The sequence below is a fragment of the Scylla paramamosain genome, chromosome 8 (assembly GCF_035594125.1).
Source record: "Scylla paramamosain isolate STU-SP2022 chromosome 8, ASM3559412v1, whole genome shotgun sequence".
NCBI classification, from domain to species: Eukaryota; Metazoa; Arthropoda; class Malacostraca; order Decapoda; family Portunidae; genus Scylla; species Scylla paramamosain.
Window position 1 is genome coordinate 27,324,540 of NC_087158.1, and position 12,500 is coordinate 27,337,039.

At 44.1% G+C, this 12,500-nt stretch overlaps 1 protein-coding gene across 3 annotated transcripts in view; it reads left to right on the top strand.

Moving 5' to 3' along the window:
• The window catches only part of LOC135103074 (hematopoietic prostaglandin D synthase-like), a 79,881-nt gene that overhangs the window by 8,845 nt on the left and 58,536 nt on the right, over positions 1-12,500 (top strand). The window contains exon 2 of one of the 3 annotated variants that reach the window (XM_064009036.1): positions 7,226-7,276. The exons of 1 other annotated variant lie outside the window; for it this stretch is intronic. The gene's annotated coding sequence lies outside the window, so the exon portion shown is untranslated. One more of the 3 variants, XM_064009038.1, reaches the window with a different exon arrangement.

Consider the following 12,500-nt stretch of genomic DNA (forward strand, 5'->3'; position numbering starts at 1 on the left):
TCTCTCTCTCTCTCTCTCTCTCTCTCTCTCTCTCTCTCTCTCTCTCTCTCTCTCTCTCTCTCTCTCTCTCTCTCTGCAGCACGTCAAGAGGATTAATGTGCTGTGATGGCAGTTCGGAAAATTTTAATTCAATTCCCGTTTATTGGTCCCAGTGTCCTTCTCTCGTGTGTCCTCTTCCTTCTCGCAAGTATATCCTTTCAACTCAAGACCCGCCCCTTCCTCGTCCCTCCCTTGCCCCTCTTCCCGCCTTTCTCAGTATGTTGTGGTCGATTCCCACGTGACGTCACAACAGTAGCGAGACAGACTTCGTAATAAGCACAATAGAAAGAGAGAGAGAGAGAGAGAGAGAGAGAGAGAGAGAGAGAGAGAGAGAGAGAGAGAGAGAGAGAGAGAGAGAGAGACTACTTAGCAGCCATTATACAAAGTCACTGGGTTCGTGTTTATCTTTTATTTCCCTTCAACATCTGTCTCGGGAATGTTATGATTGCCTTTCGTCACTCAGCTGCACCTCGAGGACAAGAGCCGCCCCCCCGCCCGTCCACCGCCCGCTGAGAAGGAAGGGAGAGGGAGAGCCAGAAACAGAAGACAGTACACCAAAGAACATAGGAAGCCAAACTGCAGAAATCCATCACGTCTATTCGTCTACTCTCTTTGTAAAACGTGTCCACCTACGTATCGTCACTACCTATGAATCTGTCTAGCCTTTTTAGAGGTGCCTATTGAATTTGCACTGATATCGCCATTGGTAGAAGTCTGTTCCTGGTATCTGCTACTTTATTTATTACCCAGTTTCTTTTTAACACTTTGTGAAGGAGAGTCTTAGGAATAAAGTGTATGTATAAGATAATGTAAGGAAAGCATTGGTAGTAGCTGATAGATAGACAGATAGATACACAGGTAGACATAGATAGATGGATAGATAGACACGTAGACATATAAACCAAAAGAAAAAAAAACGAAAAAGAAAATAAAGCTAGATACAGAGATAGATAGACATATAGATAGATAATTAGACTGACAGGTAGTTAGATACACATATATTATAAGGACAGACACACAGATAAACAGACTGATTGACTGATTAGATTTTGGTGCCGCGTCAACCGGGTCATAATGGCGGTGTTGATGAGGGTTTGGCGGTCAGACCATCACCTTGTTAGGGAAGAGGTTTGGTGATGATGCAACGAGTGAATGGACGGTGAGTGAAGAGGGAGAGGAGGGCAGTGTGGGTTGGTTAGTCTAGGTCAAATGAGTCATGAGAGAGAGAGAGAGAGAGAGAGAGAGAGAGAGAGAGAGAGAGAGAGAGAGAGAGAGAGAGAGAGAGAGAGAGAGAGAGAGAGAGACTCCCAAAGTAAGTGACTAAGCAACAAGACAAAAACAAAGCACCGAACACACAATGACAAGGAGTGAGAGTGTAAACAAAAAAGAGAGAGTGAGCGGAAGACAACCCGTTAGGGGAGAGACGAAACCAGGAAGAGGAAAAAAAATTACTGGGTAGAAGATTATAACTTGAACCCTCTCGTCGCTCACTGGCCTGTATTCTTGTCAACTCCTAACAGGCTCTGTAAGAAGTTACTGAGGTTTTCAAGTGTTTTCCTGATCCCAGTGATACTTTAACAAGTGCTTCAAATTGCCAGCAGGAAAAACACTCGTGAAAACCTGACTATCTCTGTAGCCTTTGAAAACAGTCGTGATGGGAGAAACAAGCGTTAAAGAGTGATAGTTTGATAAGCACTATCTATTGCCAACAGGGAAAACACACGTGAAAACCTGGCTATTCATCTCAGTAGTCTTTGAAAATAGTCTTGATGAGAGAAGGGGCGCTGAAGAATGGAAAAGTCATAGTTTAACAAGCACTATACATTGCCAACGGGAAAAACACTCGTGAAAACCTGCCTATTCATCTCTGTAGCCTCTGAAAACAGCGTGATGGGAAAAGAAAGTACTGAAGGGTACTCCCATAAGTCATTTCCTCTCTCCTACAGGTTCGTCTTATACCCGGAGGTCTGTGGACGCCCTCTCACTCAATTATTACTTCTTGACATTTGCCTTGACCTTTGAATACTAACAAGGCTTCAAGGAAAAGTATTGTGCCTTGGATTAGATAGAAGCTTGTTTGTTTAGTCTTGTATCTGTTTGTTTGCATCTTGTCATGGTGGTATTTTTATTTATTATTTTTTTTCCTTTTTCTTTGTTAGTCTCTCTCTCTCTCTCTCTGTGTATGTGTGTGTGTGTGTGTGTGTGTGTGTGTGTGTGTGTGTGTGTGTGTGTGTGTCGCCTCTACTATTTAACTTAACGATAGTCTGGTCTCTCTTCATTCTCCACCATAGCAAACTTTTCCTCAAGTGGTCTGCGTCAAGTTTTCTCGAGAACTAACCTAATTTCCGGAATTCTCCTTTACCCATCTTCCTGAAACGATATTTAGCGGGTATATGTATATATTTTTTCTTCATCTTATCCTTTTTCTAGGTCTGTTTTTCTCCCTTTACTATTTTTGCCCGTGCATATGATCAAATATATAAGGGGGTGGGTATATCCATGTGGGTCTGAGAGATGTACGCGTGAACTTCTCTCCTTTGCAAATACCAGCTCTTTTAATATGCTCCACTGTGTTTCTCGCTGATTTATCTCAATTCCTTTTATATGTATTGGCATTTTTGGTGATTTTTATCATGGTTTTTTTATTATTATTATTTTTTTTTTCATCCTACCACAATTTTGTTCTTACTGTTGCTTTTTAACTAATGATTTTAGTGGCATATGATCTCGATATTGCGGCGTCTTCCATTTTCTTTTCAATCAATCAATCTCCTCTCTCTCTCTATCTCCCTCCGCTGTCTCAAATAACGTTCGTGTTTCACAAAAGGTTTGCTCGCATATGTCATGGAATTGCAGAACGTTTTTAGAAAGTAGAAAGCAAGTGTTTAGCTGTCTGGGTGAAAGTGGATGACTGAGGTATTCACTTCTAGCATTTCGTGATAATACTGTGGTTTTTAAAGGAAGGGATTGAAAGCACCTAAGATGGAACTGAAATGTTTGTGACTGAATGAAGATGTGTGAGTGCTTGTAAGGGGTAGCAGTTACATTTCCTGCTTCACACAACTTGCAGACTCCTTCCATCGTCTTGAGGATCTAACACAACTTTGGCATCACAGGAATAATTAGACTTACTCAGGGAAACATACTTATTTATGCGTCTTTAACTGCCCCAAGTTTCATCTCAACAAGAGGTAGAGAAAAAAAAAGTATACATTTGTAAAACACAGCATATTAACAAGTGGCCAGATTAATCAACATTCTTCCTCACAAATTTTTAAAGAGCAGAATTCCACAATCACGTCACTCATTCACTCTCTGTGACTTATCAGTGACCTTAACTGAACTCATTGACCAATCTGCACTTTCGTCGATAAGTCTAAATCTCTTCATGTAGAGAGAGAGAGAGAGAGAGAGAGAGAGAGAGAGAGAGAGAGAGAGAGAGAGAGAGAGAGAGAGAGAGAGAGAGAGAGAGAATCCCGGCCGTCATAAGGAGACAAGAAATGAGTGACTTGAAGCTCGTCACTCAGGTAATTAATTAACTCCCTTGACTAGAGAACGAATTTGAATGACACCTTGACCACGCGTTGACCTGACCAAGATGCTGACACAACAGACCGATGAATCCACAGTGAAGGCCTAAAATAAAGAAGCGGAAGTAAAGACAGAGGAATGGAAGGCAGCAGGTCTTATCATAGAAAGATGAGCCTATTTCTGTATGAGTGGCGTCTGCAGGCTGGCTGGTGGCTGAAGGTCGACAAAAACTCGCTCTTCTGCTCACATCAGCACGCTCCTACGCCGGCCGAGGGTACTAAGCAGGGAGGCTGGAGGCTTAGAGAGGGAGCGAAGAGTTTTCCAAGACGTGTTGAAAGCCAGTGGCGCGGTACCAAAAAAAAAAAAAAAAAGTAATAATGATAATAGTAATAGTGATGATGATGATGATGATGATGATAATAGTAATAATAAACAAATAAAATAACTAATAAAGGAATGAAGAAGTGCACAACTAAATAAATAAGTATAAAAAGTTTCACAATCTGCAGTGAGATCACCTTCGTTGCCACATCAACAACAAACAGGCTGGCGCGTCCCCTCAGTCTTCAACGGCACGTACTGCCGAAGCTCAAGTTTTATCACCACAGAGAGCAGCGGTTCAGCTCCCCACTGCTTCACACTGCCACAGAAACGTTCACTATATACACTTACAGCAAATTAACGTAACGAGGCAGCGGATAGGAAGCAGTGATAGGGGTTTCCGGTCCAGCGCCGAGCCACCAAATAATTACTGTCTGTTTACTGTCCTTTGTGTGAAACAAGGACGAGTGACTGTCCCGCCTGGTGTCTTAAATACCAGTGGTCAGGTAACTGCTCCTCTGAATGCAGTAACCTTATGTATTCTGACACGTAGATGACAACGCAAATATATAAAGATAAGGTTGTCATTGAGAAAAGTATATGAGAGGAGGAAATTTTGTACCGCCATCTGGGAGGAGGATGGGATTGGTAATGGTGGTGGTGGTGGTGGTGGTGGCTGGCGTGGCATGTTAAGTAGGTATTACCACTATTAGACCACGAACATTTCCAGCAGCCAGTGGCACGTACGTCAGTGTTTCCGGGAGGGCGCTTCGATTCCTGTGTAAGTGATCACACTCAGGGAAATGACTTTTATACTGAAATACCAAGAACCGAGCAAAGACTAATCGAGAAGCACACCGCAGCGAAGAACTGAAGATGGACTGACAAAAATATAACTTATCTCGTCGCTCGGGAGTCACGGTCGGTGCAGGAAACGAAGCACAAGTCGCGTCAGCACTGGGGATCAGGAACAGGTGAAACTTCAGGCGGGTAATTTTCCCTGCAACAATGAGAAGGATTTTACAGCACACGCGAGGTGAATTGCACGCCTCACCTGCGCTAAGTGGGAGGCATTGTGGGGATGACACTTGAGCTATTAAGGCTGATGGCGTGAAGAGGGTGGGGTTTGCTGGGGGTGGAGGATGGCCTGGTGGATGTGCTATGTTGGTATGAGCGATGGGTTAACACGTGCAGCGTCGAGGAGACTCCAGCATGGCCATGAAAGTGACGCTCTACTCGCCTATCAAGATTATTAATATTGGTGATACAGGACAAAAACTAAACTATCACTGCGAAGAAACATGAAAATATTTTTTGAAGATCTTCCAAAACTTCCGTTAAAAGACAGAATTGCTCAAGAATACAAGCCAAGGACAGACGGACAGGACAGCGTAGTTAACATTCTCAGGTGGCTGACAGATGAAAACCAACTGAATCAAGCATCAACATCACATACTAAGCCTAAGTCCAACTATGCTAAGATTAGACTGGTGGTTGACATACATGCGTGGAGAGCGTTAGCGAAAAATTCCTTTATGCAGGTGGAATCAAATATAACGATTGTAACAAAGATAGCATATAACTTTTTAAAACCTGTGACAACTAAACGAAAGCACAGCGTTACAGGCACAAGTGGTCTTTTTAAACAAATATAAGATCAATAAAAGTTTTCTTCATGCTGTGTAATAAAAAAATAACAATATCAACAACGATAGCACATAACTTTTTAAGACCTACAACAACGAAGCAACACATAAACATAATGAACAGCACATTCAACGCTGATAAACAAGAACTATAATAATAAAACACAAGTCGGCGAGGCGGCACTCTAACCACGTGATCGTCAAGGCCAAGGGGAGAGCGAAATAGCGGCGAGGTGAGAGAGAGAGAGAGAGAGAGAGAGAGAGAGAGAGAGAGAGAGAGAGAGAGAGAGAGAGAGAGAGAGAGAGAGAGAGAGAGAGAGAGAGAGGGAGGAGATGCTGTTGAGAAAAGAAGGAAACATAAATAAGATTAATTACATAGAAACACCCACCACATACCAGACACTTACGGAGCAAACTAAATAGCGCAGTAGTAGTAGTAGTAGTAGTAGTAGTAGCAGCAGTAATCAGAACCCATATCTTATTTAGCACTTAACCACTTATCGAGAATGCTGACGAGGTGTGATTTTAAGTGAGATGAGAGAGAGAGAGAGAGAGAGAGAGAGAGAGAGAGAGAGAGAGAGAGAGAGAGAGAGAGAGAGAGTGGGTTGGTTAGTATTCCGGAGGCTGTGTGGTGGAAGAGGACAGTCTTGTGGTGGGCGGGGGAGGGAGAGGAAGGGGGTCAGGACACTTGTTCACTATCCCTCCACTTCCCTCCCCCTCCCTCCTTCTCTCCACTTCCATCCCCTCCCTTCTTCCCTCCATTACCTCTCTTCTCCCTCCTTCCTCCCCATCTCCTCCTTCCCTCAGGCAACATTTTATCCCATTCCTCCTTTTATTTGTCTCTATCTCACTTCCTCTCTTTTCTTTATTTTCTTTATACTTTCTTCCCTCTTTCTTTAATTCTCTTCCATGTCTTATTTTCCTCTCTTTTCTCTTCTTTGCGTCTATTTTTCTCTCCCTTCTTTCAGTTCCTTTCTTCTTTATCCCTATTTCTTTCATCTTATTCCTCTTTCATCCCCATTTCGTTCTCACAAAACTCTTCTGGTTCCCTCTAATTTCTTCGATCTCTTCTTCCGTTCACTAAATTCGTTTTCCTCTCAATCCGTAGCTTCTTTTTTCTCTCTTCAACTTGATCTGCTAAATGTTTCACTCCCCTTCCGTATTTATTTCAACTTTTTTTTTATTTCTTCCTACTCTAATTTCCCACTTTTCTTTTCCCTGTCAGTGATTCTGTTTCTTTCTGTCATACTAAAATGTCGCTCCCCTTCTCGCTCACTTTTCTCTCCAGTCTCCACTTTTCCTCTTCTCCATCCAACTTGATCAATCTTCCCTTCCTTTCAGCATTTTTTTCTCTCCTCCTTCTCCTCCTCCTCCTCCTCCTCCATCAATCTCCATCACCTGCCTATCATCTCCTCCAGTCTTTCCTTCAATAACGTTCAGATTTTTTTATTTCACTTCTATAAAAATCCCCTCTCTTCTTTCTATTTCCCTATTCCCTCCTGTTCCTCATTATAGTATACTAGCCGTCCATCCCTCCATCCCTTTCCTCTACGTACGTTTCCCTTCCTTTCCCTGACCCCTCCTCCCCCAATCCAAGCCCAATCTTCTTGCTCCTTCCAATCCGGCGCTGCGTTATTACTTGGATTCAAACTCTTCATCCTATTCACGAACTTTCACGTCTTTCTCAGATTAACATCTCCGCGCTCCCCGAACTTCCTGCGCTATCGAGGTCGAGTCTGGTAAGAATTGCACTAAAAGGAAGGAAGGAAGGTGCGTCGCAAAAAAGGCAGGTGTTGTAATGGAGGTGGAGGCGACAAGTGGCATTTCTAACTAAGGGATAAAGAGTGGGAAGGAATCGATATTAGCTATCAGAAGGGAGATTTTAAAACCGTAAGAATTCTGTCAACCTGGAGAAGAGGAGGACGAGGACGAGGAGGAAAAGGAGGAAGGACACGAGACAGAAAGTTAAAATGAATAAATCCTTTATAGAGGGCTGGGTATTTCTGGTCGGGATTGCTGCGGCGGCCCCAAGAGTAGTAGTAGTAGTAGTAGTAATAGTAGTAGTAGTAGTAGTAGTAGTGGCAGTAGTAGCAGTAATTTTCCCTGACTCTTTAAAGAACTTACATATTACGTGATTTGTGGTCCCAGTGTTGCCGTGACTGTCGTGCTACTCAGGGGAAGAAACCGACAGGGAGAGAGGGAGTGAGAGAGACAGGAAGTGTGTAAGGGAGGGTGGGGAGGGAGGCAGGGAGGATGGGAGAGTGCAGGAAAAGCAGGAGAGTGGGAAGAGAAATGGTGTAATTGTATAAGGATATGAGAGAGAGAGAGAGAGAGAGAGAGAGAGAGAGAGAGAGAGAGAGAGAGAGAGAGAGAGAGAGAGAGAGAGAGAGAGAGAGAGAGAGAGAGAGAACTGATTTATGTAAATGTTTAAACTTACTCTTCACCCACCCACCATCCACTTTCTCTCTCTCTCTCTCTCTCTCTCTCTCTCTCTCTCTCTCTCTCTCTCTCTCTCTCTCTCTCTCCCTCTCAAAAGGCAAAGAATGAAGCTGATTACGTGAGCGGTGTTTTTGTTTTCGTTCATCTAAAACTGGGAAGCGAAACATGATCTTGAAAACACGGTAACACTCTCTCTCTCTCTCTCTCTCTCTCTCTCTCTCTCTCTCTCTCTCTGAAACGTACTACACTGCACTGTACCATCGTCTCCTCTAATTGTTCTATTGTTCTACGTCACAAGTTATCTTTGATTGCCACCTTCTTTCCAAACACTCTCTCTCTCTCTCTCTCTCTCTCTCTCTCTCTCTCTCTCTCTCTCTCTCTCTCTCTCTCTCTCTCTCTCTCTCTCTCTCTCTCTCTCTCTCGCTCTCTCTCTCTCCCTCCCTTGGTTGTCATCCTCCAAAGTATTTCTACGTAACCTTCCCCCTTCCCCCCTTCTTATCTCCCTTTGCTCTTCTTCCTTTCTACACCTAATGAGAGTCTTTTAAAGTTCCCGAGGCAGCTCCTTTTATTCGTTCCCGCCGCACGAATCAACACGACAGCCTCGATCTCAGTCAATGGGGACAGAATTAATATCCTTGTTGATTTGTCGATGAAAAGGTTATCGATCTTTTGCTTACGAGATTGATAGGGAGTCTGTCTTGGATTCTTATCGGTTTCAAATGTTTAGATGCTCAAGGTTGCGATGACTGAACTTAAATGTGCCTTATTTTGGTGGGGTAGTGACTGTGGTTAATGAGCAGGAGGAGGAGGAGGAGGAGGAGGAGGAGGAGGAGGAGGAGGTGGAGAGAGGAAGGACAAAAGTAGGGTCAAATATTTAGATGCTCAAAGTTGCTATTGCTGTTGTTTTTGTGGGAGGAGTGACTGGTGGTTATGAGAGAGAAGGAGGTTAGAGGAATGGAGGCTTGGTGAGGGGCGTACATAAACAAAGACAGCCTTAAATTTGGAGTTACTTAACGTGTGAGTTACTCGATACTGAGGGCACCAGTGTGTATCATTAACCCTTTCACTGTTATTTAGCACATCGGCTCTCAGTCGCACCCCACTGTAAGACATTTTTCTCCTACAGTCAGCTCTGAACCTTACACTAGCTAAGAACTGGAAAATGCAATCTCTTAATCCCTTCTTTTCCTCTCTCCTACGAGCTCGTCAAGATTTCATGCAGTGCTTTTAATACTGCGAAGCGTGGCATATTGCAAGTAAAGAATTGCGAGAAATTTATGATTCCTCTTAGTTTGTTTATTTGCCCGGTGAGATTAGACACAGAAACCCAAGAAGAGCGAGGACACATCCACACATCCTTGCATCCTCTCTCGGCTCTCCTCCATAATCCCTTCGAGAATTTTTCCACCTCACCTCACAGTCTTTTCTTCTGGCACCGCTGATCCGCGCGCGTCTCGAGGCCCTCTGGCGGTGATCGAGGGGTGGGAACGCCTTCTGATCTTCAAAGGCCCTTATCAAGCTCTCCTGCCTCGGGTGTTTGTCTCCAAGCAACACTGTTACCACCTCCACCATCGCAGCCAGATTGGCCTTTGTTTTTTGTTGCCTGCGTAGTTAGGTTAGTCTAGGTTAGGTTAGGGTTTCAAGGTCTGTTGTTTGAAATCTGTTTGTATTCACTTGTACCGCCACCTTCAACACCATTACCGCCACTACAATCTCTTTCCTTCACCACCACTACAATCTCCTTCACTTCCACCACTACCACCACCACTGACACAACCCCCACACCTACACCCACCACCAAACACACCACCAGTACCACCAGGAATAACCACACCCACCATAAAAACCAGTCTAGCATCCGTCTGTAAAACCTGAGGTATCTGCGTGCCACACAAGGCCTCCCTCCTGACACATACCAGCGCGTACACGGGGCATGCATCATTCTCTTTTGTGGCGCGAAGAGAGCGTGGCGGCGTGAGAGATAGAAGGATGCCAACAACTCTTTTAACCCTTTGCCGCTGATATACAGCAATTCACGGCACTGAAAGCAATAAATGAAGTCTTTTGAAGGATCCACAGAAAAGGAGGTGATAAAAAAAAGAATAGATTTTATCATTCCTAGACGAGTACTATGTTTGGAGTGGCCGTAGATGAAGAACAGATGTCTCAAGAGTGATTTGTGATTTAGAAAAGATGTGTCGAATGGTTAGGTTAGGTTAGGTTAGTTTAGTTTAGGTTAGATTAGGTTAGAAAGGAATAAAGGGAATGAAAGCAACGTAGCGCACCGCTGTGATACTCGAGAGAAGACTGTCACGAGCCACTGTTACTGACACATATTGGCGAAACGATCTGAGTCTTGAAACTGAGCCGTGTGCTTGTGAGGGAGGCAATAAAGGTGCGAATAGTGAGGAATGCGATTGTGAGAGGGTGTGCCGGCGTGAAGCTGTTGAGTGCTGGGCGACTGCATGGCTCAGCGGTGCACGGCACTCACTCACCGCTTTGTGTTACTGTGCTCGGTTCACTAATTAAGGGCATTTACGTTTAGAAGTTCATGTAAAAGTGTTTATTTCTTAGTTGAGGCAAACGTGAAATAAGCAAAACACCATGAAAGGAAGCAATGCACACACACACACACACACACACACACACACACACACACACACACACACACACACACACACACACACACACACACACACACACACACACACACACACACAAGTAATAGGTGTCCCAGATGGCGGCCGACCCTCTTGTTCCTTTAAATATCAGTAGTAATAACAAGTCTTGATGAGGAACGCAAAGAGGCTAAGTGTTGCTCTACATGCGGGGGGCGGCGCTTAGTGTGGGGCGGCGGGCCAGGGCAGAGTAATGGGAGGTCATGCCACATCTCAGCCAGGTTTTAACACGCCCTTGCTACCGACTGCACACCGTTCCAGCGCAACACATACGGATCCTGCATACCCCCAAACCGATTCTTCAACGCGTTCTGCCCAAGTTCATGAGGGCAGACCAGTGCTGGTGTCAAAGTTGGATGTATTAAGGATGGATAAAGAAAGCTAAGTAAGGGATGATGATGATGATGATGGATGATGATAATGATGAGAAGGATCCTAATAGTAGTAGTAAAAAGGAATATACTGTATATCATGGAAGAGATACCACAATGTTAGCCTGCACAATATTCAACAATAATAATAACAACAACAACAACGGCGACGATGACAACAACATCCCTGTCAATACCGAAGGAACAAACTCAACTCACACAGTCCAAAATTGAAAAACGCACTCAGTCCAAAGATTTTGAAAAGCAGCCTGTACTTACGTAACTGGATCACATGTACTCCTGTGTCTGGAGGCTGAAGGTGTCTCTCTCTGCTTACCTGTTGAAGAAAGAGGTATTTTCAATCTTTGTGTGTTAAGGTGGAAAAATAGTCACTTGAACTGCCGCTCCTATAAAATGAAGAGTGAAAAAACAGGGTAATTTAGTCCCAGAAATAAACAATTTAGTCTACAAAATTGTTCGATACAGAAAAAAAGACAAAAAATAGAAAGGATAAATCGATACAAATGAAAAATCTAACCGTGTAGAATCTAAATATGGGAAGAGAGGAAGGTGACGTGCAAGGAGAATTGTGTTATGATTCACAACAGTGGCGGTGGATTTGCGCAGGAGATGCAACGAATGGGAGTGACACAATGCAATGAATACGACGAACTGCAGAGAGAAGACTCGTCCACGGCGCCAATCCCTGACGCTCTGGAGACGGGCAAAGAAGAATACTAGATGAGGTGGCGTGACTCCCCTAACAAGGCACCACCATCACCACCACCACCATCACTACCACCACCACTACCACGAATCCCAGCCCAAAGATTACCTGACTGCTATGTACATCTACTAATTTTACTTATATATTTTGCTCTTTGAAATATGAACAAGTAGTAATGTTACATGTAATAATGCAAAGGAAAGGTACGAGTTTCTTCATCCACTCCTTCATCACCTAACATGTGAACATAAAGATTACCTCACTGTCAGTACATATATTTACCTTATTTATTTATTGTGGCCTCTGAGACGTGAACAAGTGCCTACGTTATAATGATACGGATGTAAAGGAAAGGTGCAAACTTCCTCATCCACTCCCTCACTCCATCCACCTCGTTGAGCACAGGAATCCATCCACTCGTTCACCTCCCAACCCGTAAAAATGTCTTGACCTTAGGGTTGATTAGACGAGGCAGCCCCGGGCCAGACAAGGTGAGGGGAGAGTAAAGGCAGAGAGGCAAGGGGGATGCAACATGCTACGTTTGAAGGAAGGGATTGAAGGGAAGGGAGGAAAGGGAGGAAGGGAGACATGCCTTCTGTAGCTCGGTAGGGGGAAGACATGGGAGGAAAGGGAGGAAGGGAGAGGGATGTTCTGTATATCCAGTCACAGAAGGAAGCAAGGAAAGGGATGAAGGGGAAGAGATATCCTACGTAGACTGGTAGAGATGAAGGGAGAGGATGAGAAAGAA